We start from the raw sequence: 26,763 nt of genomic DNA, 5'->3' as shown, positions 1-26,763 counted from the left end.
TCTTTGTTCACTAATCCTTTCTTAAATTAAAAATTTAAATAAAAAAAAATTATTAAAGACTGTCAAAATAATTCAGTGCCCTGCTTTTTCATGTGTATGACCCAAGTTGAAATCTGTTCCATATTACACTGGAGGAAGCTTCAGTCTCCCTGTCTCTCAATTTGGAATGTATTGCTTTTGAGTCAGGAAAATGTTAGCAGAAATGTCTTTGGTTGCTATGCTATTGATCTGACAGTGATGTGGTAGAGAGAGAAAACAAAAAACAAAAAAACAGGCTTTGAAATCCTTGAATCTGTCTCTGACATTCATGACCCATGTAACTTTGAGCAAGTCATTTTATCTTTCCAAAATTTAGTTCCTTCATCTGTAAGAAAGGGTCATAATTGGATCTGCCACATTCCCTAACAGTGAAATCTGATATTTTATTTGCCTATTGCTGCATGAAAGAAAGGAAAGGAAGGAAGAAAGGAAGGGAGGGAGGGAGGAAGGGAGGAAGGAAGGAAGGGAGGGAAGAAGGGAGGGAGAAAGAAAGAAAGAAAGAAAGAAAGAAAGAAAGAAAGAAAGAAAGAAAGAAAGAAAGAAAGGAAGGAAGGAAGGAAGGAAGGAAGGAAGAAGAGGGAGAAGACCACCCTATGCACAATGACTTGAAATGTACCAATCCTTTCTTTTGTTCCTGAATTTGCAATTTGGAACTGAGCTCTTGGTCGGACCAGCTGGTCTCTGCTGCAGTTCCAGCTGACAGTTCCAGCTGAGCCTGATTAGTGGGGCTGAAAGACCCCTTATCAAGATGGCACACTGGACTGGTGGTTGATTCCTCCCTGTGTGTCCCTCCCTACTGGGCAGCTTTGGCTTCCCCATACCGTAGTGCCTGGGTTCCAAGAGATAGAGGGGTGGGGGGGGGGTGTCTTTGGGTCTAGAGAGTGAGTATCACAGTGATACTTCCCTTGCATTCTATTGTACAATCTGCTACAAATTCAAAGATAGGGATGCAGGGCATGGCATTCACTAAAGTGGCAATGAAATTGTCACTGATGTTATTACTTAGTGATAAATGCTTTACCACTCCTGCTCCCACCAGAGTATCTTTTTCATTGCTGTGTCCCTGAAACATGGAATAGTGCCTGGAACATAGAAGTCTTTAATCAATATTGTTAACTATAGGGGTGAATGAATGAACGGATGTCCTTGCCCTGACACTCCAATCCTGGACTGAGGTTGCTCAGGCAGGGGCAAAGGACAGGAGTTATGGAGGGAACACTGGATGCTGCATCTGAGGCCTGGGTTTGGGCCCTGACTCTGGCCCCAGGGTGCTAGCTGACCTTGGGCCAGTCACAAATTTCTCTGTGGGTGTCAGCAAAAGCTAATAAAACCAGACCCTTGCTTTTCAACTTGTGTCATCAAAGCCCCTGCATAGGACTTGCTTTCAATTAAGATAAGAGCCCAGTGAAATGTTTGGACTTTCTGTTGGTTCTTTGATGTTCAGCCTTTTTTGCTGTTGTTTTTAATGTCCAGGGGCTTGGAGAATTGGACTTGGGTTCTCGGCCTTTGCTGGCAGCCTGCCTGCTGTCTGCTGTTTGCCTTGTTAAAAGCTCTTACGATCTAATAAAGTGAGATGGATGTGGCCTCCCTGGGGAGAAGACACTTTCCATTCCCCATGTTCACTGTGCTTCTCAGCCACATCCATGGCCGGAATCCACTGAACGCCAACTAAATACTGAGCCCAGGGACAAGCTTGCTGCATCCTCAGTGGAATTCAGAGTGTGGCACTGCCATGGTGCCCAGCCTAGCCAGGACAAATAGAAGCAATAAGAGGTACAGGGACTTGCATAAGGTTGTTGGGAGGAACACTTCAGTGGGAATCTGCATGGCTGCTGATGGCCCTAGCCTGGATTGGAGTCTGGCGGTGCCTCTGGCCTCACATGGCAGGGAAGCAGGCCTCAGAGCTGGCTCAGTGCCTGGGATAGACACTACAGTGAGACAACAAACTTATGGGATTTGTCCTTCCTTCCTTCTTTCCTTCTTTTACTTCCAAGCCATTTTGTTTGTGATTAATTGTAGTCTACAATCTTATAAGATTACAGGGTTCTGTGCCCCTACCCTTCCAATTATAACCATCATAATTCTCGTAGTCTTTAATACAGTTTAAGGAGTCGGGCACAAAGTGCAAGGACCAACTAAGGATCCCGGTTTGAGCCCCCAGCTCCCCACCTGCAGGGGAGTCACTTCTCAGGTGGTGAAGCAGGTCTGCAAGTGTCTATCTTTCTCTCCCCTCTCTGTCTTCTCCTCCTCTCTCCATTTCTCTCTGTCCTATTCAACAACGAACAACATCAACTACAACAATAATAACCACAACAAGGCTACAACAACAAGGCCAACAAAAGGGGGGGAAATGGCCTCCAGGAGCAGTGGATTCATGGTGCAGGCACTGAGCCCCAGCAATAACCCTGGAGGGAAAAAAAAAGACAGTTTACTTCTGTTCTTTCTTTGTTTTGAAAGTTCATGTATTTCAGTTCTCTAGATTCCACTTATGAGTGAAACCATCCAGAAGTTGTCTTTACCTCTTTTCTTTACTTGATAAGCTTAATCACTCCAGCTCCATCCATTTGGTCCCAAAGGACACATATCATCTTTTTGACTGCAGAATACTATTCCACGGAACATATCCCATATTTCTTATCTGGTCATTTGTCAATGGGCAGTTAGGCTGCTTCAATTCAACTCTTTGACTATTGTGAGTAATGCAGCTATGAGCATAGGATTACATGTGTCCCTTCAAGTTAGTGTCTGCATGTCCTTTGAGTAAATGCATAAGAGTGGTGTTGTGATCATAATGTACTTTTTATTTGCTTAAGGTCTCTCCATACATGTGGAGTTTCTTCCTCTTTTTTATTATTTATTTTCCCTTTTGTTGCCTTTGTTGTTTTTCATTGTTATTGTAGTTATTGTTGTTGTTATTGATGTCATCGTTGTTAGATGGGACAGAGAGAAATGGAAAGAGGAGGGGAAGACAGAGAAGGGCAGAGAAAGACAGACACCTGCAGCCCTGCTTCACCACCTGTGAAGCAACTTCCCTGCAGGTGGGGAGCCGGGGGCTCAAACCGGGATCCTTATGCTGGTCCTTGCACTTTGTGCCACATGAGCTTAACCTACTGAGCTACCACCTGACTCCCTGGAGTTTATTTCTATCACCCCCTCCTTTTTGCAGGTAGGAACATTAAGGAGCGGAAAGGCTAAACAAAGGTATTGACTGCAGAAAAGGGCGATGGTTCCTCTCCCCCACTTCTTTGCTAATGGTCTTTGCTGGTTTCCTATGTGAGATCTTGGATGAACTAATCCAGTTCAGTTCCTTGCAGGGCAACCAGTACTGCATGAAGAGTCCTCATGGAGATGTTCTAATGTGGAGAGACAGCCCACACTCCTGTTATCACAGCAGGGCTAGCAGATTTGTTGGAGACCAAGAGGGCTGCTAGAAAGGTAATATTCTTCCCTGGTGCCTCCCTGTAGCTAAGAGTGAAAGTGGCCCAACAGTGCCCCTCTTTTTCAATATATGCATTTATGTATTGGATAGAGACAGAGAGAAATCAAGAGGGAAGGGAGACAGAGAGACACCTACAAACCTGCTTTACTACACATAAGGCTTCCTCCCTGCAGTGTGTGTGTCAGGGAGGACTGGGGGATTGAAACTGGGTATTTGTGCAAGGTAATATGTATGCTCAGCAGGGTGTGCCACCACCAGACTTGGTTTATCCATTTTTTAAATTTATATTTATTATTGGATAGAGACAGATTTTCACTGCAGGTGGGGAGATCAGGGGCTTGAACCTAGGTCCTTGTGCACTGTAATGTGTGCACATGACCAGGTGTGCTGCTGCTTGGCCTCCTGGTTTATTCATTTTTAACAAATGAGGGATACAAAGAGAAAGAGATATAGAGACAAAGAGACCAGAACCAGTTTTCTGACTTATAGTGGTATGGGAACTGAGCCTGGGACCTCAAAGCCTCAGACATTAAAAGCACTTGCATAACCATTATGCTACCTCCCCAAACCCTCTAATAGTATTTATTAGTAGTAATTTAACAGTGATTTACAAAATCAAAAGATCATGGAGGCATATTTTCACATATGTGTGTAATTCACCACACCCATTGTCAAAGTCTTGTGCTTACCCTTTCTTCTGATAATCACCATAGTTCTTTTAAAGTTTAAGAGATAGCTTGGTTATTCTTTATTTTGCACTGTTTTGCTTCACTAATTTATATTCCACAAGTGAGCAAAAGTATCCAGTAGTTATCTTTTGCCTCTCCACTTATTTCATTTCAAATAATCACCTCCATTCCTGAACAATGTAATCTTTTTAAGCTAAAAAGCAGTATTCCACTGGATATGTATCCTATAACTTCTTTCTAGTCACCTTCTAGTCAACTTCTTAGTGTTGCTAAGGTGAGGACCACAGCTTCAACCACAGTTGTTCTTGCCAGAAAACCTTACTACATGTACCTGCCTTAGCCACCCTGAGATTCTGGGGGCCACAACTTCCCTGGGGTTCCATAAAATGGGTGTGGGGTGGGTTTAGGCCAAGTATAGTTTGGGGTTTATCACTCAGGTCACACAGCTTGCATCTTTCATGGCAGCTGGGACAATAGCTTGGGCCATGTCTTCTCAAGGCTTAAAACCAAGCTGGAGTGGAAGATGCCGCTTCCTCATTGCATCCAACACCACCATTTTATAACCCTAGGCACCCAAATTCTCCCCTTTCCCATGGGCATGACCCTAAATCCAAGAGTGGACTCAGTCAACAAAAGAGGGTGTCAACAACCTCCCCAGCTAGAGTGGAGGGGCACATGCCTATGGGTGAGGTCCTTTCCTGCTGGGTCTCTTTTCCCCTCTGTGGCTTAGGTGATGTCAAGACCCCATCAAGCTCAGCTCTCCACAAACCTGTGTTCTTCATGCCTCTGGCATCCAGTGGGTGGTGGCCCTACCTGACCTGCCAGCAGCTCTCTCCCACTGGGGCCAGACCATCACAATTGCCCAGAGGCCCTTATCACATGGCTATCTTCATTGTTTGCATAGCACTCATTTCCCTTTGGCTAAGAAAACATGTTTGCAAAATCAGATTTCCCTGGAAAGCCGGCAGGTTAAAAGGAAAGGAAACAATTTGAATTCTATGAAGTGTTGATCTGAAGGAAGGGGGGGGGGCTCTGGAATCACCTCTACTTTCTGATTTGAAGATATAGACCCAATCCCAAATTCCAGTCCTGGAGTAGTCGCCAAACCTCCTCCAAGACTGTTCCAGCACCGGCAGGCATCTGAGACCTAAAGAAGCTCACGATCACAGAGAGTGAAGACTCCCCTTCTTTAGAACCCTTGACCACCCAGTGCCAGAAGTACAAGCCCAGTGCAGATTGGTCTTCAAGATATTCCTTTTTCAAAGGTCCCATGACCATACTAGTTTTTTTTTTTTCACTGAGTCTGACATCTGATATGCAGGTGAATCCAAGTTATTGTCTGGGAAGATGCTGATGTCATGGCTGGAAAAAGGACCAGAAAGCTGGATCAGGGAAGAGAGTAGCTCCCAAATATGAAAAAGGTGTGTAAATACTGTTGACTGTAAACCCCATTGATTTGATCTGCTTATTCAGCTTAGGAGCCTATGTGACCTCTGCATCCCTATAGGTCTGAGCTCACATTCTGTGGTGATGAGTAGGAACGTTCCAAACTGCCCCAATTTCAGGACCCATCTTCCTCAGGTGGAACAGAGAGTATGTGGTCCAGCCTCCCTTTGGAGGATGGAACATTCTCTACTATTGTTGATCCACATTGTACCCCTCTTCTCCTATGGTTTTTGTCAGTGTTTCCTTTTCATAAATAAAAATTTTTTTAAAAGATTTTCCTTTTCTCCTACATGCATTTTATTTCTAGTTTCTAAATTTCTCACCATTCTAAGTAGACTTTGGGCATGGCAGGTATAGCTATGGCAACATGAAGATCCCAGAACCCCTCAGCAAATGTGGTTTCTTGCAATGACAAAACCTATCAATGTCATGGGCAGGATCCAAAGGCAGAAAAGGGAAGCAGGCTGTGGTGCCTTGGGTGCATGCAACTGCCCAATCCCATCTCTATCTAACTCCTTAAGACTACACTCCAATCCTGCCTCCTCCAGGAATCATGTACCAATCACATGCCACTCTGCAGTCACTAAGAGGAGTCAAACCCTGTGTCCATGATAGAAAAAGTCAAGTTTCAGAAGCAGAGGGACATGCTTGATCTTCATTTCAAAAGCCAAGCAACTGTGATGATTCAAGAATATATGGCTGCTGTGTTTTCAATATCTTGAGCCCATAAACTCATTCAGTCCTCAGAGGGAGCCTGAGCTGTGGGTGCCAAATTGCCCCAGCTGAAGGGTGAGCAGACTGAAACTTAAAGGTAGGCTTCCAGGGAAGATACAGGCAGAGTCTGCCCTCCATGGTCCAGTCTTCCCTGGGTCATGCTCCTGTACAGACACAACCAGACATGCAGAAATGCTGGGGTGGAGCTTCTTCTGGACCTTGAATTGAGTGAGCTCTGCAGCTTCCAACTCCTCTTCTGATATCCCACATTGTTTGGTTTTTACAAACAATATAATTGACAATGGGACTGGAAAATAGAAGAGATGCAACATATGTTCACTAGCAATAACTCAGAAATGAGGTTAGAAAGACCCTAGAAACCAGAGTCAGCTTGGCCTGTTGGGGAAGCATACTAAAGGGTCATGGAGACCAGGCGGCCCAGCATAGTAGTGGGGGAGCAACTGGGTGTTATTCCAGTGGCATCAACATCTGGAGAAAAGACTCTATCTCTTTTAATGCAGAAGGGACATTGTAACCAACCAGAGAACCATGGAACACGGTGGACTCATTTGCCTATGGAATCTTGCAAGGGGATTCCAGGTGCTGGATTAGCCTGACCTATTTACTAAATATCTCCCATGAGTGAATCTGGTTTCCATTTTTGTGTCTTTAATCCAAACTAGACAGTAGAAAACTGTCCCTGAAAGGAAGGACAAGGTACTGTGTCTAGCTAAAAAAACAATACTTGGAAACAGGTTAAGATGTCACAGGCATAGCCATAGTAGCAGCTCCAAGAATTTCTCAGCATTTTACTGTCTTATTTAAATTTTGTGAACTTGAATGTTTTTTACACTAGCTTTTCCCAATAAAGTCCACTCTGAAACCAAAAAAAAAAAAAGAATTCCTCAGCAAACATGAGTTCTTGCATTGGTAGAACTTTCCACTGTCACAGACAGGAGCTGTAGGTAGAAGAGAGAAGAGGCTACTTGGGTTTCTTGGTTTCCTTAACTTGTTTCCCTACAAAGCAGGCCCCCAAGGAGTTCTCAGTGTTAGACACTCTGACGCTTGGACCCATCCTGTATTTAATGTTTAATAATAAATATCTACTCTTATGAATACTGAAGGGGAACTTAACAAATAGGGACAGAGAGGGAGAATACAAAATGAAACTTAGATTGGACATGGTGTATTGCACCAAAAGGGAAGGACTCTGGGGAAGGAGGTGTGGAAGAGAACTTTGGGGGTTTGGTGGATAATGAACTGGTTCCCATGTTTTAACCCCCTCAATAAGAAAGAAAGATACTGACCCTTTTAAGTATTTTATTTACTTTCAATGAGAGACATTTAGAGCTACAGAGAGAGAAAGAGAGAGGGAGAGAAAGAAAGAGGGAAAGAAAGAACCCAGAGCACTGCTCAGCTCTGGCTTATGGACTGCTGAGTTGGACCTATTCTTTTTTCTACAAAGATTTATAGGGGTGCGTTCCTGAACTTTGGTTCACTGTCCACAGCCTAGCACATGGTCTAAAAACAACAGCTCCGATGAAAGAGATCTCACCCACAGATGAAAGCACAAGGGAAACTGGCCTCCCACAGCTTGAGCCTGGCCCCAGTCCCACAGCACACTTTACTCAAGGCCAAGTCAGGGCTGCAGTGTCTGGAGGGGCCCTGAGAAGGCTTGCTTTCCCATCCAGGTTTTGAGGGACCTAGGTCTTTGAGTGCCCTGGGTATTAAGCCCTGGATGAAATGCAGTGAGAGGCACAAACAGGAGCTCAGGCTTTGCCAAAAGGTAAGTGAAATCACATACTGGGAAGAGGGATTTGGCAGAGCCCAAAGATAGGATGGGGATGAATAGCCGTTGGATGCCACCACCAGGTCTGGTAGCCACCCTGATTGCTTGCTCTCCACTGGACATTCTAGCTTTCCTTCTTCTGCTCCGTAGTGCTCAGCAAGCTCACTCTATTCCTCAGGGCCTTTGTACATAGGACTCCCCACCCTTCACAAGGCCTTTTCAGGGAGTACTCAGTCATGTAACCTAATCTGTCCTTTAGGCCAGTACTCTGTTTTCCTAGCACTTGACATAATTTACAGTCATTTGCTGAGTGTTTTATTTGTAAGCTCTGTATGGATATGGCCTCCATGTTATTCCTCTGGGTAGAAAGATCACCTTTGCCACCACTCAGTGCCTTGGGCTCTGGCATTCGGTCCTTCGTTAATAACAGGAAACAACATTTAGTCCTTATTGTGTGTAAAGCACTTTCCACAGATGACCTAGTTTTGCCTTCACAGCAACCAATGAGGCAGGAGCAGTAGCACCCTCATTTCACAGATAAGGAGCCCCAGGATGGGAGAGATGAAAGAGGCTGGGAGAGGTGAATATATCAGTTGTAGGTCCCAACATGGTCCACTCTGTACAAAGTGTCTTCTGCTGAGCACAGAGGTGAAAGAAATCAAACAGGCCACCAGGTAGTAATGACTTCGGGTCACAATGGAGCAAATTTTCCTCTCAGGCTAGGAAAGAATAATTCCTAAGGGAAGAATGTTGGACAAGTTTGCAGGGACAAGTCTGTGTAAAGGGTAAGAGCTAAACTTATCTGCAAGGCTCTAAGCCCAGAGACCTTGCCTGCAGAATAGGGCTTCCTCTCTGTCCAAGTAGCAGGAATCTAGTCCTACCCTGTGTTGTAGGAAGGAGAGTATCCTCTGAAGACCTCAGAAGAGAAGAGACTGTCCTGGGGAGTAGTACCAGAGAAAACAATCGAAGTCGAGGAATTGTCTTCTAGACAAGATGCACAGATTCACCACTCGAAACCCTGCATTCAGTCCTTGACAACACGCAGGAGGTCAGAATAAGTGTCTAAACCCAGCTGTGAGTCTGGGGCCTGGGGATTTGGAAAGGGAGTAACAGAGACCCCCACAAGTGGACAAGCAACAAGCCAGGTCTCTGCTCAAGTGCTTGTCTGTTTCAAGTTAGTAAGTGGCTAACAAAGGGGAAAAATCAATGTGAAGTCTTTTTCTTGACATGAATGAGAAGACAGCAAATTATTTTTAAAAGGTATGTGGATGATTTTTGTGTGATTATTCTTTTTTTTTTCCTCCAGGGTTATTGTTGGGGCTCGGTGCTTGCACCACGAATCCACTGCTCCTGGAAGCATTTTTTTTTTCCTTTTGTTGCCCTGTTTTTTGTTATTTTTTTTAATCATTGTTGTGGTTATTATTGTTGTTGTTATTGATGTCTTTGTTGTTGGACAGGACAGAGAGAAATGGAGAGAGATGGGGAAGATAGAGAGGGGGAGAGAAAGATAGACACCTGCAGACCTGCTTCACCTCTTGTGAAGCGACTCCCCCCTGCCACAGGTGGGGAACTGGGGGCTCAAATCAGGATCCTTACATCGGTCCTTGCGCTTTTGCTGCCATGTGTGCTTAACCCGCTGCACTACTGCCCGACCCCCTGATTATTCTTTTGTATGTGCTGACTTTTTATTTTTTTAATTATTTATTTATTCCCTTTTGTTGTCCTTGTTGTTTTATTGTTGTAGCTATTATTGTTGTTATTGATGTTGTCTTTATTGGATAGTACAGAAATGGAGAGAGGAGGGGAAGACAGAGAGGGGGAGGGAAAGATAGACACCTGCAGACCTGCTTCACCGCCTGTAAAGCGACTCTTCTGCAGGTGGGGAGCTGGGGGCTTGAACCGGGATCCTTACGCCAGTCCTTGGGCTTCGCACCATGTGCACTTAACTGCTGGGCTACTGCCCAACTCCTATGTTGACTTTTTCTATGATAAAATGGAAAGGAAGGCAGAAAGATGTGAGGAAGGAAGGTGCTATACAAGTTACACACTGAAGCCTAGAGTATGAAGAAAGTCTGTGAGGATGTATATAAACATGTTGACAATGGTTTTCTGATGAGGTTATAAAATATTTTTCTTCACTTTAAATTTTTTAAAAAAGGATTTAATTTATTGCATGTGAGAGAGTTTCACAGAAAACAGAAAGAAAATGACATGAGCCCAAGCACCACTCTTGTACATGAGGTGTCAGGGGCTGAACCAGTACCTCAGGCATACAATTCTAATATGAATTGTTGAGTCATTTCCCTAGATCTTCACTATACTTTCTTTTTTAAAAAAAATTATCTTTATTTTGGATAGAGACAGTCAGAAATCAAGAGGAAGGGGGAGACAGAAGGGAAGAGACAGACACCTGCAGCCCTGCTTCACCACTTGCAAAGCTTCCCCCTCTGCAGCTAGGGACCAGGGTCTTGAATCTGGGTCCTGTGCATTGTAACATGTGCACTCAATCAGATGCACCACTACCCAGCCCCTCATTATACTTTCTATGTGTCTAATGAGGAAGGGGAACACAGGTATCAAGGAAAGGAAAATATGGAAAGGAATGACTGGGTTCTAGACTCCCCTTTATGCACCATGACTTGGATGGGTCATTTCACCTCTCCTGGGAACATGGAAGTATTATAGGATGTAGTGGGGCCATAGAGCTGGTGCTCAGGCTACAGCTGGTGGTGCTTAGCACCTTCTGTGCCCACCCACACTGGGCACCTAGACATCAGTTTAGCCCACACACACCTATAGACCTGCTCAAGACACACACAGACCACACAAGTACAGCCAGTCTTCCTGGTCCCTACACACACACACACAAACACACACACACACACACACACACACACACTACTATGTGGGGCCTCCATACCCACATGTGTTTAACCTGTGTGGAGCTGCCCTGTCAGCTGATGGGTGGGTGAGAGGAGAGAATCCCATCCCTCTCCAAGATAAACACAGGAAGTGAGGATTTCACAGTGTCAGGGTGAGGTTGGGAGCCATCCATAACTCTAGGCAGTGGTGGGGGGCTGGAGAGAGGAGGGACAGGAGCCCAGAGGAGAGAGGGAGGGTGTGGGAGTCTGGGCAGGGGCCTGAGTTTGACATCTGCTGTCTTGAGTTCAAATGTGAAAAGTTGAACTGGTGACTAAGCTCAGGGGCAGTCTAGTCCCTGTCTGTCTGTCTGTCTGTCTGTCTGGAACAATACCTCCCACCTTCACTCCACCTCTCTCTCCAACTTGGGCTCAGTGAACCAGATGAGCCCCCACCCCCACACACAGGGCAGCCAGAACCTATGCTCAGCAGAAATTGGCGAAATGAATGAGAGCATGGAAAGAAATGGTCAGTCTAGATTCCGGGATGCTCCCAACCAAGCACGGCCCAGCCTGTACCTCTGAAAAATTACCCCAGGGGGCAACAGCCTGGGCCAATGTACCCCCTCCTCAAACCATCCTCTCCCACACACTCTCCCTGCCTGTTTCCCTGGGCCTACTGCTCCTGCTTTCCCTGAAGTTCACCCAGTCTCAGGAGAGGTGTGTGTGTTGGGAGGGGGAGGAAGATGCACGATGCATGTATGTGTGGGGGGTGCATGTGTATGTGGGGGGGTGGTTGTCTAGCTGGACCAGGTACCCATGGTTGTGGGTGGGGGGAGGAGGAAGTACAGAGCTGGCTGTTGAGGCTCCCCAAGAATATTTTTGGATGAATGATCACTCACTGTCTGCCAGGTACTTGACATCAGCCTTAAATGCTTTTCTGGAACAAAGTACTGAGAGGGGAAGGAAGAACGGTTTTTAATTTGTTCCCAGATAGATATTCAGTCATTCTCCATTTGTCATGAGGTTACCAGCTCATTCAAAGTCACAGAGGATAGTGCTCTTCCCTCTTGGTGTCCTGTCTTCACCCACCCATCCCCCAGGAGTGGGCACAGGAGAGAGCACCTATCTCTTGGAAGTCTCCTATCCTGAAACTGGGCAAGTGGGACTGAATAAAGCCCTTCAGAATATAATTGCCCCCCACAAGTTTTCCTCAGTCTCCAAGAACCACCCCCTCCCCAGTAGCCCAAAGGCCTAAACCCACTTATTCTATCAGCTTGCACAAGTCTGTAACAATCTCTGCCCCCTCCTAGCTCCAGTTGTGTTTAGTTCACATAGTTTTCTTTACCTTCTAATGCCTCACTGCCTCTATCTGCAGATGATAGAGAAATGATGTCCTTTTAATGACAGATAGATAGGAAGATGATGCCAGTGAGGAAACTGAATCCCTGGGAGTTGACAAAGACAGTGAAAATCAGAAGCCAACCCAGATGTAAGCCCAAGGCTTCCAGAGCCACTTCTCAACTCCTAGTGCCAGTCTTGCCTCTGCCAGGGCTCCTGGGCTACTAGTGACAGCGTTGTGGATTCACAAAGGGACCACAGGTTCTGGGGATCTTGAGGGCCTTCCTTGTTGCTCTACCTTATTACCATCTCAGCCTTGGACCCCGAACTTACATCCAGTCATGGTCCACAAGGGCCAGTGTAGTCCTGCTCAGCCTGGCTCCTCACCTGTCTCTTTTTCAACAATTTTTACCCACCACCTGCAGCCTCAGGTTCTCTGTTCTTCCTACCCCAGAGATCTTACTGTTACTTTTATTTTTCTCTTTTTTAAAAAAATATATTCATTGGGTAGTTAAAGAGGTATTAAGTATGAACAGTTGGATGGAAACATGAATGAATGGATGGAAAAAGATGGAGGGATTAAAGGATGGCCATGTAGGTGGGTGTGTGGATAGTGGACTAAATGGATGAATGGGTGGGTGGGTGGATAGCTGACTGAGTGAGGGGGTGGATAGTTGGACAGGTTGAGTGAATGGAAAGTTGGAGGTGTGAATGAATCTGATGGGTGTACAGATAAATGAATGGACGGATAGGTGGGATGGAGGGATAAGATGGATAGATGCTGCTTCACTTCCTCTGGGACTCAGCCTTCAATGTGGTACCTAAGAAATATTGACTATAGTTTTCAACCTAAATTTCAATTTGTTTCCCTCTGAGAATGGCGGAACAACTGGGAATATATAGCAACCCTTCCTTTATCCCCAGTCTACTACTACTACTACTACTACTACTACTACTACTACTATTGGATAGAGACAGAGGGAAATCTAAAGGATATGGGGGAGATAGAGAGGGAGAAAGGTAGACACCTGCAGATCTGCTTCAGCACTTGTGAAATGTCCCCACTACAGGTGAGGAGTGGGGACTTGAAGCAGGGTCCTTGTGCTGGTCTTTGCACATAGTACTATGTGTGCTTAACCAGGTACATCACTGCCCAGGCCTCTGTAAATTTTCCTTGTTTCTTTCTTTCTCTTTTCTTTTTCTTTTCTTTCTCTCTTTTTTTTTTTTTTTTAGTGCACAGGGACATAGCTAGACTGGTAAACCACAGGATTCATGTGCCTGGGGTGTCTGGTCCAACCCCTAGGTTGGATAGAATATATATATCCAGCCAGCCAGCCCACTAAATAGATAAAATATATCTTAAAATAATTATTTTTGAGTGAATAGTCTCCTTTTACTCTAAGGTCATGTGATGAAACAAATCTCAAATAAAATTCATTCAGTTCATACCACTACCACCAATACCAACAACAACAACAAAAAATAAGAATAATGCATTCAGAAAGTAGATAGGGAGGGAAGGGGACAAAAACCTGTAGCTCTGCTTCACAACGTGTGAAGCTTTCCCCCTACAGGTGGGGACTAGGGGTTTGAACCTATATTCTTGTGCACATAATGTGTGTGCTTACTCAAGTGCGCCACCACCTGGCCCCAGATTCACTATTCTTAATAGCTGTGCAATGTTCCATTGTGTATATATACCACAACTTTCTCAGCCACTCATTTGTTGTTGGGTACCTGGATTGTCTCCAGATTTTGGCTATCACATATTGTGCTGTTATGAACATAGGTATACACATATCTTTTTGGATGGGTGTGTTTAACTCCTTTGGATATATGCCCAGGAGAGGAAACACTAGAAGGTCCATTTCAAGCCTTGTGAAGGTTCTCTAGTTGCTCTCCACAGGGTTGGATCAGTTTACATTCCCACCAGCAGTGCAGGAAGATTCCTTTGTCCCCACAAGCTTTCCAGCATTTGTTGTTGCTGTAGTTTCTGATGTATGAAATTCTTTTTTTTTTATATTTATTTATTTTCCCTTTTTGTTGCCCTTGTTTTTCATTGTTGTTGTAGTTGTTGTTGATGATGTCGTTGTTGTTAGATAGAACAGAGAGAAATGGAGAGAGGAGGGGAAGACAGAGAGGGGGAGAGAAAGATAAACACCTGCAGACCTGCTTCACCACTTTGTGAAGCAACTCCCCTGTAGATGGGGATCCGGGGGCTCAACCAGGATTCTTATACCGATCCTTGTGCTTTATGCCACATGCACTTAACCCGCTGTGCTACCACCCGACTCCTGATGTATGACATTCTTACAGAGGTTAGGTAGTATCTCATTTTTGTCTTTATTTGCATTTCTCTGATAATCAGTGACTTGGAGCAATTTTTCATATGTGTTTTGGCCTTCTGTATCTCTCCTATAGTGAATATTCTGTTCATATCCTCTCCCCACTTTTGAAATGGGCCATTTGCTTTTTTGTTGCTAAATTTTGAGAGAACCTTATATATTTTGGCTATTAGCCTCTTGTCTTGGCATGTAAAGATCTTCTCCCATTATATGAGGAGTCTCTTTGTTTGGGTGATGGTTTCTTTTGCTGTGAAGACCACTAGCAGATACTTCTCTATACTACTGTTGATCATTTCCACCAGGAACAACATAATGGACACTCTTGTGGACCTCTACAGTACCTTGTCCTCAATGTGGAGCAACAATGGTGGGGACTGGGTCAAAATACTCTGCCATTTGAGCAAGAGGGGTCCTGAGGTGAGTGCAGCTTAGAAAGTTCCTAGCTATGACCACAGAATGTGAGCTCAGATCTATGGGGGTACAAACTTTACACAGGCTCCTGTGTGGAATATGGGCCCCAGATCAAATCAATGGGGTTTTACCACTAATAGTATTTATATACTTTCCCCATATTTGGAAACTACTCTTTCCCTGATCTAGCTTTCTACTCCTGTTTCCAACTCTGACACCATCTCCCCAAACAATACCTTTAGCCTACCTAGGTAGTTGTTGAGCTCAGAAAAAAATAGTAAAGTTGGGGGCAGAGCAAAGATGATGACTTGGAGGTAGCTGCTGGTGTGAGCTCCGACAACAAATGCTGGAAAGGGTAGGATACCTGGCCATCAGCAGGAGGGTGGATAAGGGGTCCTAAGTGTGACACCAAGGAGGTAACTATAGCTCAATTTGGGTTAGAAAACACAGAAAAAAGAAAGGAAATTTTTTTATTATTTCTGAAGCGCACCCCTCCCCCCCACCCTATATCCAGACCCCAGGGGCTGGAGAGCTGCTACTAGCAGGCTCCCTGCTGAGCTTTTTTCATTACCAAGATTCCTGGCTCACCAGGGGTGTGATTTTTTTTTTTTTTTTAAACAACTGGCTGTCTTTGCTCAGGCTGCCAGAGTGAATCCAGAGCCTTCCAAGCTGCAGACTGACTGTTAGGGTTTTTTACTCTATTTTATTGTTACTGTTATATATACGTGTGTCCCTTTCCCCCTCTCCTTCAGGTTGACCAAATAAACTTTTAGTGTATTTTCCATTGATAGGTGACTGGGTGTTCTATCTATTGTGAGAGGAACTTGTTTCACTCTACCTACCTCCTCTATCCACTCTTCTCCCTCTCCCTCCTCCTAGCTAATTAAAAAAAAAAAAAAAAAAAAAAAAAACCTCTTTCCTCTCACTGCTTTTTTTTTCTTTTCTTTCTTCTTTTTCTCATTCTTGTCTTCTTTTCTTCCAACCTCCTTCTTCTGCTTTTTTAATTCACTGATACTCATTAGTGAATTATTTTGGGGAAGAAATCTGACTCAGAGTGGACTCTCCTTGTGTGTGTCTCATCTCTACTTCCCATTCTCCTCTTGCTACCAGTAGAATTTACAGTAGACAGTAGATCTGCATAACTTTCTATTCTTGCTATCCTTTTTTTCCTGGCTCTTTTTCATTTGGAGTGGAGGCATTGTTTGGCTAACAGGTATTGGTTAAACTGCTTCAATCATTGCTTCAGTTACAATTGTAATTTCTGAGGTGGGTGACTGCATTTGTCATAAAGGTATTTAGTATAGTGTGGCTTGTACTCAAAACACAACAACTGAAGAACGACAGAACAGAAAAATAAAAAAACACATCAATAAAAAAATGGTTAAATCAAGAGCAAATAAAACTGCTACTACAATGAATTAAGACAGGAGCCCAGAAGAAACTCCAAATCAGTCAGAAGTAACCATAGATAAGAAAACTATGCAAGCAATAGTAAAATTAATAATCACAGAAATGAAAACAACATTGGAGGAAAGGAATGGCAGTATTAGGGAAACAACAGATGAGACTCTCAAGGAAAATACAAGCTACCTCGAGGTAATTAGAGAACTGACAGCTGAAATAGCTGAACTGAAGAAAGAAGCTAAGGGAAGGGAAAGCAGACTAACAGAAGCAGAAAACAGAATTAGCCAGACAGAGGATGAGCTAGAGAAAACTAAGAAAGAGGTGAAAGAGCTGAAAAAGAGATTGAGAGACACTGAAAACAACAGCAGAGACATATGGGATGATCTCAAAAGAAGTAACATTCTTATAATTGGCCTGCCAGAGAAAGAAAGAGAGGAAAGGGAAGTAAATATTCTAGAGGAAATTATAGGAGAAAACTCCCCAGACCTGAACAACAAAAGAACATCAAGATTTAAGAGGCCCAGAGAGTCCAAAACAGAATCAACGCAGACCCGAAGACACCAAGTCACATCATAGTTACAATGAAAAGAAGCAAGGATAAAGAAAGGATCCTAAAGGCTGCAAGAGAAAAACAAAAAGTCACATACAGGGGAAAACCCATAAGATTATCAGCAGACTTCTCCACTCAAACTCTAAATGCCAGAAGAGAATGGCCAGATATCTATTGAGCCTTGAGTGAAAAAGGGTTTCAACCAAGGATAATATATCCTGCTAGACTTTCATTCAAATTAGATGGAGGGATCAAAACCTTCTCAGACAGACAACAGTTAAAGGAGGCAAGCCTGCTCTGAAAGAGGTTCTAAAAGAAGTTCTATAAACAAGAACATCTCTATAGTACTTGCAATATATCAGAGCAAATAAAAAATTGTTGAATTATGGCACTACAATACATTAAGTCCATAATATCAATAAATGTCAATGGCTTAAACTCACCCATCAAATGGCACAGAGTGGGAGGATGGATCAGAAAACATATGCTGCTTGCAAGTTACCCATCTGGCCCAACAAGATAAACACAGACTTAAAGTGAAAGGATGGAAAACTATCATAAAGGCTAATGGACCACAAAAAAAAAAAAGGTAGGAACAACCATTCTCATCTCTGACACAATAGATTTTAAATTAAATAAAGTAATAAAAGATAAGCAAGGCCATTACATAATGATTAGAAGATCAATCAGGCAAGAAGACTTAACAAATATTAACATCTATGCACCCAATGAGGGACCATCTAAATACATCAAACACATACTGAAAGAACTACAAAAATGCATCAATAGTAATACAATAATAGTGGGAGACTTTAAAACCCCACTCTCACACTTAGACAGATCAATGAAGCAGAGAATCAACAAAGTAACAAGAGAATTAAATGAAGAGATGGACAGACTAGACCTCCTGGACATATTCCGAGTTCTTCACCCAAAAAAACTGGAATACACATTCTTTTTAAAAAAATTTTTTTTAATTTTTTAATTATATTTATTTATTGGGTACAGACAGCCAGAAATCAAGAGAGAAGGGGGAGGTAGAGAGGAAGAGAGGCAGTGAGACACCTGCAGCCCTGCTTCACTACTCATGAAGCTTTCCTCCTGCAGGTGGGGACCAGGGGCTCAAACCTGGGACCTTGCACATGGTAACATATGCACACAACTAGGTGAGCAACCACCTGGCCCCCACATTCTTTTCAAATCCACACAACACATCCTCAAGGATAGAACACATGTTAGGCCACAAAGACAGCATCAACAAATTCAAGAGCATTGAAATCATCCCACGTATCTTCTCAGACCAAAGTGGAGTAAAGGTAACATTTAACAATAAACAGAAAATTACTAAAATACACAGAATTTGGAAACTAAACAACATACTACTTAAGAACCACTGGGTCAGAGAGACACTCAAGCAAAAAATTCAAATGTCCCAGGAAACAAATGAAAATAAAGACATCAGCTATCAAAATATTTGGGACACAGCTAAAGCAGTATTGAGAGGGAAACTCATAGCCATACAATCGCATATTAAAAAACAAGAAAAAGCTCAAATAAATTACCTTACTGAACACCTTAAGGGCGTAGAGGAAGAGGAACAAAGGAACCCTAAAGCAACCAGAAGGCCAGAAATCAATAAAATTAGAGCATAAATAAACAACACTGAAAATAAGAGAACCATATGGAAGATCAATGAAGCCAAATGTTGGTTTTTTGAAAAATTAAAGAAGATCAGCAAACTAAGAGAACCATACTCACTGAGAAAAAAAAAAAGGTAGAACACTCAATTTAATAGAATTGTAAAAGATAGAGGAGATATCACAACTGAAACCACAAAAATCCAGAAAATCATGCAAAACTTCTATAAAAAACTATACGCCACCAAGCTAGAGAATCTGGAAGAAATGGAAGAATTCCTAGAAACATATGCCTTCCAAAACTGAACCAAGAAGAACTACAAAACCTAAATACACCTATCACAGAGAAAGAAATCGAAACAGTTATTAAGAATCTCCCCAAAAGTCCTGGACCTGATGGCTTCACGAATGAATTCTACAAAAACTTCAGGAAACAGTTAATACCCATACTTCTAAAGCTTTTCAACAGGTCGAAGAAAAAGGAACACTACCTTGCACCTTTTATCAATCCAACATCACCCTGATACCAAAAGCAGATAGGGACACAGCAAAAAAGGAAAACTACAGACCAATATTTCTGATGAACATAGATGCCAAAATATTAAACAAGATCTTGGCCAACCGGATAGAGCAGTATATCAAAAAGATTGTTCATCACGACCAAGTGGGATTCATCCCAGGAATGCAAGGCTGGTTCAACATCCATAAGTCAATCAGTGTCATTCACCACATCAATAAAAGCAAAGCCAAAAACCACATGATTATCTCAATAGATGCAGAGAAAGCCTTTGACAAAATCCAACACCCATTCATGCTCAAAACTCTACAAAAAATGGGAATAGACAGGAAATTCCTCAAGATAGTGGAATCCATATATAGCAAACCTACAGCCAAAACCATACTCAGTGGACAGAAAGGGAAAGCATTCCCTCTCAGATAGGGGTCAGACAGGGCTGCCCACTATCACCATTACTCTTCAACATAGTATTGGAAGTTCTTGCCATAGCAATCAGCAAGAGAAAGAAACCAAAGGAATACAGATTGGAAGGGAAGAAGACAAGCTCTCACTATTTGCAGATGATATGATAGTATACATAGAAAGAATCCAGCAGAAAATGGCTGGAAGTTATTAGGCAATATAGCAAGGTGTAAGGCTATAAAATCAATGTACAAAAATCAATGTACAAAAATCAGTGGCATTTCTTTATGCAAACACTAAATCTGAAGAAGAAGAAGACATCCAGATATCACTCCCAGTCACTGCTGCAGCAAAATCAATAAAATACCTAGGAATAAAGCTGACCAAAGAAGTGAAAGACTTGTATACTGAAAACTATGAGTCACTATTCAAGGAAATCGAAAATGATATCAAGAAATGGAAAGACATCCCATGCTCATGGATTGGAAGAATTAATATCATCAAAATGAATATTCTCCCCATAGCCATACGCAAATTTAATGCAATACCCATCAAAGTTCCACCAAGCTGTTTTAGAGAATAGAACAAAACCACAATCATTTATCTGGAACCAGAAAACACCTGGAATTGCCAAAACCATCTTGAGGGAAAGAAACAGAAATGGAGGCATCACACTCCCAGATCTCAAACTATATTACAAGGCCATCATCATCAAAACAGCATGGTACTGGAACAAAAATAGGCACACAGACCAGTGGAACAGAATTGAAAGCCCAGAACTAAACCCCCACACACATGGACATCTAATCTTCAATAAAAGGGCCCAGAGCATTAAGTGGAAGAAGAAGGCTCTCTTCAATAAATGGTGCTTGGAAAACTTGGTTGAAACATGCAGAAGAATGAAACTGAACCACTTTATCTCACAAGAAACAAAAGTCAAATGGATCAAGGACCTGGATGTTAGACCAGAAACTATCAAATACTTAGAGGAAAACATTGGTGGAACACTTTCCCACCTAAACCTCACGGACATCTTTGATGAAACAAACCCAACTGCAAGAAGACTAAAGCAGAAACAAACCAATGGGACTACATCAAATTGAAAAGCTTCTTCACAGCTAAAGAAACTATCTCACTAACAAGGAGATCCCTCACAGAATGGGAGAAGATCTTCACATGCCATGCATCAGACAAGAGACTATCACCAAAATATACAAAGAGCTCAGTAAATTTACCACCAAGAAAGCAAATGACCCCATCCAAAAATAGGCAGAGTATATGAACAAAACACTGACTTCAGAGGAGATCCAAAAGGCTAACAAACACATGAATAATTGCTCCAGGTTGCTGATTGTAAGAGAAATTCAAATAAAGACAACACTGAGCTACCACCTCACACCTGTGAGAATGGCATACATCAAAAAGGATAGCAGCAACAAATGCTGGAGAGGCTGTGGGGACAGAGAAACCCTTTTGCATTGCTGGTGGGAATGTAAATTGGTCCAGCCTCTCTGGAGAGCAGTCTGGAGAACTCTCACAAGGCTAGACATTGACCTTCCATATGACCCAGTAATTCCTCTCCTGGGGATATACCCCAGGGATTCCATAATGCCCAATCAAAAAGATATGTGTACACCTATGTTCCTAGCAGCACAATTCATAATAGCTAAAACCTGGAAGGAACCCAGGTGCCCAACAACAGATAAGTGGCTGTGAAAGCACTGGTATATATATATATATATATATATATATATATATATATATATATATATATATATATATACACACACAATGCAGCTATTAAGAACAATAAACCTACCTTCGCTGACCCATCTTGGATGGAGCTAGAAGGAATTATGTTAAGTGAGCTAAGTCAGAAAGATAAAGATGAGTATGGGATGATCCCACTCATCAACAGAAGTTGAGTAAGAAGAACAGAAAGGGAAACTAAAAGCGATTTGATTATATCGAGAATAGGGGACCAAAGTAAAAACCCTGTGGTGAGGGAAAGGGTGGACATTCAGCTTCCTGGGGTGGGGGTGGATGGGTGGGATGGGACACAGTCTTTTGGTGGTGGGAATGGTGTTTATGTACACTCCTATTAAGTTTTAGTTATATAAATCACTATTTAATTAATATGAGAGGGGAAAATTGATTGTATGTCTCAAACTTTTTAAAGCACAGACTGAGTCTTTTTAATACATAGGGTGAGTCTTTGATATGCTGACTCTCTCAAAAACTTAGACCAGGGAGAACAGAAGCAACTGGTTGCACAGCTATATATAAGTTGTTGGGTATTATACAGCAAATCCTAACAAAGGAACTTTTCAACGTTAACCCAATTACCAAATAATGTGATGATAACAATAACTATCCATTGTCTTCTTGAACCCTAAGACAGTAGGAACCTCACATTTCCACTATAAAGCCTATATTTCCCCCAGTCCTACAACCTTAGCATGGGGTGCACTTTCCTGTATGCTTCTCTTAATTCATATCAAATAATATTGCATTTGCCAATCGCAACCTAATCAACGCAATGAGTGCCACCCCAGCATGCTTCACTTCAGACTGTGTCCAGAGACTTCAGGTGTGGAATGACAACCCTTCAGCTTCATTACTTGGGTCAGACCTTTCCTTTCATAGTATTCTCTAATTCCATTCCAGGTGGTTCACTTCCTAACAAAGTCCCAAAACCCAGATATAGACCAGGTCCCCTGAGATAGAGTGTATGTTCACAGGTATCCATAAAATAGGGCAAAATATATACCTGAAAGCAGAAGTACACAATAGTCTGCAGTGAATACCCCCAACACTTCATCTGCACTATTCCAGCCTTCAGGTCCATAATAGTTCAACAATTTGTTTGGCTCTGTATGTTAACTCTCTTTTCAGCCACCAGGTTCCAGATGCCAGCATGATGCCGACCAGACTTCCTTGGACAGAGGACCACACCAATGTGTTCTGGAGCTCTGCTTCCCCAGAGCCCCACCCTACTAGGGAAAGAGAGAGGCAGACTGGGAGTATGGACCGACTAGTCAACGCCCATGTTCAGCAGGGAAGCAATTACAGAAGCCAGAGCTTCTACCTTCTGCAATCCACAATGACCTTGGGTCCATACTCCCAGAGGGATAGAGAATGGGAAAGCTGTCAGGGGAGGGGATGGGATATAGAGATCTGGTGGTGGTAATTGTGTGGAGTTGTGCCCCTCCTATCCTATGGTTTTGTTAATGTCTCCTTTTTAAAATAAATAAATAAATAAATTATTAAAGTCATAAGCCCCTTGTAATATGCCTAAAATAGATTTCCTAGCTTTTCCCAAAATGGAGACCCCCATCTCACCTGCTCTATTCTTACTTTTATGTTCCTTATCATTAAACAATTTATTTTACTCTATATCTTAATGTTTTTCAGCTACCAAGTTGCAGATGTCATCTTGATGCCAGCCTGACTTCCCTGGATAGATGACTTTACCAGTGAGTCCTGGAACCCCAACTCTCCTGAACTGTGCCACACTACGGAAAGATATAGACAGTCTGGGAATATGGAATGGCCTGCCAATGCCTGTGTCCAGCAGATAAGCAATTACAGAAGCCAAACTTTTCACCTTCTATACCCCATAATTATCCTGGGTCCATACTCCCAGAGGGATGAAGAGTAGGAAAGCTTTCGAGGCAGAGGATAGGATGTGAAACTCTGGTAGTAGGAATTGTGTGGAAGTTGTGCCCCTCTTGTCCCACAGTCTTGATCATTAGTAAATCAATATTTTTAAAGAAAGAAAGAAAGAAAGAGAGAGAGAAAGAAAGAAAGAAGATGAGAAAGAAAGAAAGAGGATGAGAAAGAAAGAAAGAAAGAAAGAAAGAAAGAAAGAATACCTGAGGAGCTTACCCCCCCTCCCCTATTTTGGCAGCTCATTGTTTGGGGAGTCAACAATGGAGTGAGGTTTATATCTATTTAGTTGTCCTGAAATGAAAAATGACACTGAAAATTTTCTCATCTAGCAATACATCTTAAATTTATTTAGCAAGAATTATATTTTGGTAAGTAGTTAATAAACTTAAAAAAATTAGAATCACTGTCTCAAAGAGATTTGAAGTCATTGAAAGAATTTTACAAGGACATCTCTTCCCTGTCAAAACACTATATTGTGAAGATATATGGTTTTTGTTATTTATTTACTTTTTATTAGTGATTTAATATTGACTTACAAAATTATAAGATAACAGGGTTATAGTTCCACACCATTCCCACCACCAGAGTTGCGTGTCCCCATTCCCTCCATTGGAAACTATAGTGGTTCTCCCAAGGTCATAGATATGAGTTGACTATTGTTTCTAAAACTATAATCGTATACATATATTTGTCCTTTTTTTTTTTCTATGGTCCTGCCTTCTCTTCCTTTCTAAGTCACACCTACACTTATTACTACTTCCAAATGTCCTTCCTTTTTTATCTCTTCTCTTTCTGGGTCCTGATGGAGTTGGAATTCAGAGCCCTCTGGTCATGTTCCCCTAATACTTCTCCCTCTCTGGAAGTGTGGCCCAGAATTCTCTATGGGATGTAGAAAGTGGGAGTTATGGCCTCTGTAATTGCTTCTCCACTGGATATGGTAATTGGCAGGCTGATCCATACCCCTAGTCTATTTCTGTCTTTCCCTAGTGGGGTAGGACTCTGGAAAGGTGAGGCTTTGTGACAAATTTTTGAGGGCATCTGCCCAGGGAAGTCATAGAATCACTGATGGAATCTGCAACTTGGTGGCTGAAAGGCAGTTAGATAAAAAGCAGGACAAAATGTTGAATAAACAGGAACCAGAAAGTAGGAATAAGGCAGATGAAATTAGGAGTCTTTGGGTGGGAAAAAGTTAGGAATTCTATTTTAGCTATGTCCCAACGGGCCTGTGACTGTAGTAATTTTGCCTGAGCCTTATAGCTAACATGCAGGTGGGCCAAAAATGTCTGGGAAGATGGTATCAGATTTGAGAATAGGGATAAAAAGCTGGATTAGGGCTTATTTTTTCTCCAAACAGGAGAAAAAATAGATAAATACCATTAACGGTTTACCCTATCGATCAGACCCAGTGCCTATATATATTCACATTTAGTACAGGACCTTGTGAAACCTTTGAATCCCTGTCATTCTGAGCTCACAGTCCATGATCACAGCAGGGAACATTCTAGGCTGTACTCATTTCACGACCAGTCTTCCTCGAGTGGCAGAGTAGGACGATCCAACGTCCATTCAGAGAGTGAAGCAGTCCCTACAATTGTTACTTTATAGTAAGGGCAAGGTCTTGTAGAGGCCCACAAGAGGGCTTATAACAATGTTTTTGATGGAAGTGACCAGTGATGATGGAGAGTGGGATCACTTAAGGGTCTAGGCCCATACTGTCTATGGGGGGTTCTAAGGATTCTGAGTAGGAACACAAACTATGGGGTGGCCTGGTATTGACCAAAATTAATCACACCCAAATCCAGTCAGAAATTCTTTATACTGATTAGCTGACCATACATCACTATACAAGAATAAAATGGGACAAAGTAAATAAGATATACTGGAGGGGGGTAGGAAAAGAGGCTAGTAGGTCATTATTAGGTGAATAAGACTTTAGAGGACTATTCTAGACCATGTAGTCCCTCTTCCCAAATCCTTCAGCCTGATTCAGAGAGGAGAAATAATACCCCAGCGCCTAATTCCTCTGAGAGCCACACTGGGGGCCACCTCTTCGAGATCCTCTACCTACCTGTCCATGATTATGTCATTTCCTTTGATCTGCCCTGGACCAATCCCTCCATGCATCACCTCATCATAGTGAGTACTATGGTTACCCCTATTTCCCAGATGTGAAAACTAAGGTTCAGATCCAGGAAGTGGCAGATCCAGGATCAGGATCTGCCTTAAAGAATATTTATGTCCCTGTTCTAGAAAGTAGAAAAAAAATAGCTAAAGCTCATAGCAGCTTAGGCCACAGCCAGCAAGGGCAGAGTTGGACTTCAGTTGCACAAATACTAGTGTTAAGTATAAAGAGAATGAGACAAATAGTTAAGACAAGAACCCTTATAGAGGCGTCAGTTTTCCATACAGCATGGGTGATAGTTACTGGAGACTGCTTCAGAGGGCTTCCTGGAGTGGAGTGGGGGTGGGGAATTGACCATCACAGAGGGTCTGGCAGGACCAGCATGCTTGTAAATTTCCATGAAGGTGGGGAGAAAGCAAGGGCCCCTGTTTGCTCTCATCCTGAGCTCTCTTCTGAAGCTGAGTCATGAATAGATCCCACCTCCTCACTCCCCTACCGCCTCCTCCCCCCATCTTTGGGAAAAACTCCCACCCTCTAGCAGGGCCAAGGGGGCAGAAGCAGCCAGCAGCCTCTCATCAAGCCTTGACAGGAGTTGTCACCAGCACAAAGCCAGCAGGAGTGTGTGGGGAGCTGCGGGGCAGCTGTCTGGCCCCAGCCCCACTGTTTACCTGTCTGGGCTGTTGCTGGAATCATCCATCTGTGTGAAGGATCACACAGTCTTCCTCCGGCTGCCTCCCCCCTCTGCTCACCACCAGGCATCTGTGTCTGCGGTTTTCACACCACTCCAAGTGCCTGGCAGCCACCTCTGCCATATCTGCTCCTTCCTGCTCAGCACCTGAGCAGGCTTCTGGTCAACTAGTCCTTGTCCATTCACCCAGCAAACACCCAACACCACCAACAACAATATGTGTTTCCTCCTTTTTGCTGGCAATTGAACCTGAGACCTTGAAGCTTCAGGCATAGAAGAGGGGTTGAATTGTTATGTGGAAAACTTAGAAATGTTATGCATGCACAAACCACTGTATTTTACTGTTAACTTTAAACTATTAATCCCCCAATAAAGAAAAAAAAAGTATTTTGAATAACCATTATGCTATCTCCCCAGACCCCTCCTCTTTTTTTAAAATAATCAATTTGTGCCATTTTTTGCTTTCATTTTTTAAATTTATTTTTTTAGGTATTAGTAGATTGTAAGGTTACAAGGTATATAGTTCAATACCGCACTTACCACCGAAGTTCTGTACCCTCACCCTCCCAGCAATAATCATCATCGTTCTTACAAAGTCTCAGAGACAGTTTATTTCTGGGAGTGTGTGTGTGTGTGTGTGTGTGTGTGTACGCACTGTGGCAAGTTCATGTGTTTCTTATGCACCCATATGTTCATAGCT

At 42.8% G+C, this 26,763-nt stretch overlaps 1 long non-coding RNA gene across 2 annotated transcripts in view; it reads left to right on the top strand.

Annotated features, from left to right (window-relative positions):
- LOC132542504 (uncharacterized) overlaps positions 1-26,439 on the top strand; it is a 30,615-nt gene extending 4,176 nt beyond the window's left edge. The window contains exons 1-3 of one of the 2 annotated variants that reach the window (XR_009553513.1): positions 8,046-8,113; positions 9,010-9,164; positions 22,996-26,439. This is a non-coding gene — a long non-coding RNA (uncharacterized LOC132542504). Of the gene's footprint in view, positions 1-8,045; positions 8,114-9,009; positions 9,165-22,995 lie in introns of those variants that run through there. The other variant, XR_009553514.1, reaches the window with a different exon arrangement.
- Positions 26,440-26,763: the final 324 nt, after the last annotated feature.

Source organism: Erinaceus europaeus, chromosome 13, assembly GCF_950295315.1.
Source record: "Erinaceus europaeus chromosome 13, mEriEur2.1, whole genome shotgun sequence".
NCBI lineage: Eukaryota > Metazoa > Chordata > Mammalia > Eulipotyphla > Erinaceidae > Erinaceus > Erinaceus europaeus.
Note: the sequence above shows the minus strand (reverse complement) of the source record. Positions and strands in the feature narration are given on the sequence as shown.